Source organism: Maylandia zebra, linkage group LG1 (genome assembly GCF_041146795.1).
Source record: "Maylandia zebra isolate NMK-2024a linkage group LG1, Mzebra_GT3a, whole genome shotgun sequence".
NCBI classification, from domain to species: Eukaryota; Metazoa; Chordata; class Actinopteri; order Cichliformes; family Cichlidae; genus Maylandia; species Maylandia zebra.
This window is the reverse complement of record NC_135167.1, coordinates 28761323-28764249: the sequence shown is the minus strand read 5'-3', so window position 1 is coordinate 28764249 and position 2927 is coordinate 28761323. Positions and strand designations below refer to the sequence as shown.

Here is a 2927-nt window from a genome sequence, read left to right as displayed (position 1 = left end):
TTTTTCAAAAGTACACAATTATATTTTTGGACAAATTTTTCTATGAAACATAAATTTTTATGAGCTTTTATCATGTTTCGGCCAGTGCAATCATCAGGGTGGGTCTGGGTTGATAACTGCACATTTCTGGCCAGAAATGTTTCAGCAGTGTTACATAAGTAGTACATATGTAACACTTGCTTTCTGTTACCAGCTGATACCCTACATTTGTATAGACATTGGATGGTGTGAGGTTGGGGAGTTGAGTGGGGGGGGGGGGGGGGGGGGGGGGGGGGTTTACGGTGGGAGCTGAGGGGGGGGGTGTTAGGTTTCCTTTTTTCTTTTTCTTTTTTAAGAGAGACACAGTCCTCCTGTGTCTTCTCCAAGCTTCACATGTAAGATCCAACAGTGTGAAGCACATAGCAGCTAGAAACTGTAATGCCACAGATCAGAGAGGCTTCATCATCACCATCTTCATCGCCGTACGATCAGAGCGTGAGACTTCACATCTGGAGCACAGGAGACATTCTGTGATAAGTCCTCCTTCTAGCTTGTCCCACAAGCAGTCGGTGAGATTTACTCACAACAAAAAGGGTTAATGACATTATTTCCATGAAAACATGTATTCATTCTTTGTGAAGTGTTTAAATTGTGTTTTCACTTGACCTTAGGAGTGTTAGAGTGTATTGTAATGTCTGTACTCAGGTGTTTCCCTCTGTGATCCATCCCCATCAGAGCTGAGACACTCAGGACTGAACAGACTGCACAGTTTCTGTGACCGAGCCTCCAAAACACCTTCTTTGAAACCACTCATGATAGAAGGGCTTCATATTTGCAGCAGCACTACTACAGGTATTCAGTTTATTACAGGATGTGTTTGTTTCTTAGGACCAGCTCTGAGTGCACACTACCTAACATATACACCTTTCTGTTCATTACAAACCAACTACTCTGGATCATATGGCCAGTTGGCAGGAATGTTGCTGCAGGAAAACATCCCTGGAGATCACCATCATTGTCAGACTGACTGTGCCTCCTCTGTGCAGTGTCAAGATCCTCTCTAAATGAGTGTGTAAGTTAACATTTTCATTATTTTATTCCCTTTGACAAGACAAGTATCACTGATATTTACATTTACAACTACATATGTTCCCGTTTTCTGCTCTTCTTTTAAAGTCCTCAGCTATCCTGCTTCTGTGCTGCTTGCCACACATCAAACACTGGCCGGATGACAGGGAGGATCCACTCTGAAGTCACTGGACGTGATGAGGATCATATGGGACTTCATAGTTTCACAGAAACATTGTGCTCTGTGATTACAGGTTTTAAATGGACATAATGACTGCCTCTCTCTGATCAACAGGCTAAAGGATTGTTTTCATTGTTAGTGCTCTGTACAATGTATGCTTATTTAATATTTCATCACAGAGCAAACCTTTATTTATTTAACATTTTTTTTATTTTGTTTTAATGTTGAATTAACTGTGGGGATTTTTTTAAGTGGGCACTTGGGATGTCATATGACCAGAAATGTGGTAACTGGAATTCAACAGTATGGAAGAAAAAATCTGCTGAGAACGAAACACATACAAAAACCCCCAAGAAAATTCAAATTCATTCCATGTAATCCAATCTAAAACATTTTAAACTGCTGAACAGCAACACAAACAGTGTTAAAAAACAGTGTTAACAGAATGATTATGATGATTTTGTACCAAAGTTTCAGGTCACATGGCACACCTAGTGTGTAGTGTGGGGTATCAGCTGGTAAGTATAGGTTTTTTCATATTTGTGTCCTTAGAGTTTAGATAGATAAAGCCTTGTGTATAATAATTAGTCATAACCACAACTCAAAGTCAGGGACTAACTAAATTTGGGACTTTGTGTCTGAGCCCAGGTTAAAACAATGTGTAAAAAAGCATTTAGTGGCATGGCTGAACAATGCTGTATTGATACTTATTTATCCATGTTCACAAAAAGGACTAATGTGTTTATTTGATTATTTGCATGTGTTAAACTGTGTCACCACCTTAGGCTTTCATTTGAGTTTACTCACAAATCTCTATACAGTTCTCTTTTACCACTGTGTGGACTCTGTTTACATTAAAACATAAAAAAGAATGAGTAATAAAAAGATGTGTAGACAGATCAGAAGATTAAGTAGACCGATAGAAACAGCTGTTCAGCCATGTTCTAAGAAACCAACACAATTTAAAGGTTCAGGATTGTGGTTTTAAAAGTTGAATTTTCATGTATTTCATATGTTGCTCATTATTTTTTATTTAGTTATTTAATTTAGTTATTTTTCTTTATTCTACCAGTCCTTTTCAGAAAGAAGCTGTAAAATATGACTTAAGATTTTTATGTTATTTTCTATGACATACAAAACAAATTGATGTATGTAATACTATTAAACATGATATACACATGTGTATATGTCTGAAAAACATCATGCTGTATATTAAAGTTTGTATTTTCTGCAGAATGTTTGTTCATCTTTTAAGTTCATTTCAATTAGAAGAATATGAACTTTTAATATTCATTCAGAGGTTTTCTGACTCTAAATTTTCTTTTGTCATTACTCATCTTTTTATTATTTACATTTTAAACATGCTTAGCTTTTTCCAACTTCTTCTGTGTGAACATCAGCTTTCAAAAGTTCTGCACTTTTATTTTCAGGTTAAAAATTCTGTATTTTCCAGCTCATTCAGATTTTTAACTTAACATTCAGCAATTAATTCATTTCAGTGCATACATTCAGATTCAAGCATTCACACTGCAGTTTCTTCAGAAAATGCACTTTCTAGTTAGTGTGAATGCTTGAAAAGCATTCACAGTATTGTTGTTGTAATCTTTATTATTATTATTATTATTATATTTTATCTATTCCGTACGTTTTTTGTAATCCTATAACTTCAAAACCGTTCAACTTAGAAAAACCATTCAAA

General features: G+C 35.8%; 1 long non-coding RNA gene across 1 annotated transcript; it reads left to right on the top strand.

Moving 5' to 3' along the window:
- Window positions 1–299: 299 nt before the first annotated feature.
- Window positions 300–2411, top strand: LOC112433707 (uncharacterized). The gene is made up of 3 exons (XR_003023656.2): window positions 300–831; window positions 948–1051; window positions 1156–2411. It is a non-coding gene; the product is annotated as an uncharacterized LOC112433707 (long non-coding RNA).
- Window positions 2412–2927: the final 516 nt, after the last annotated feature.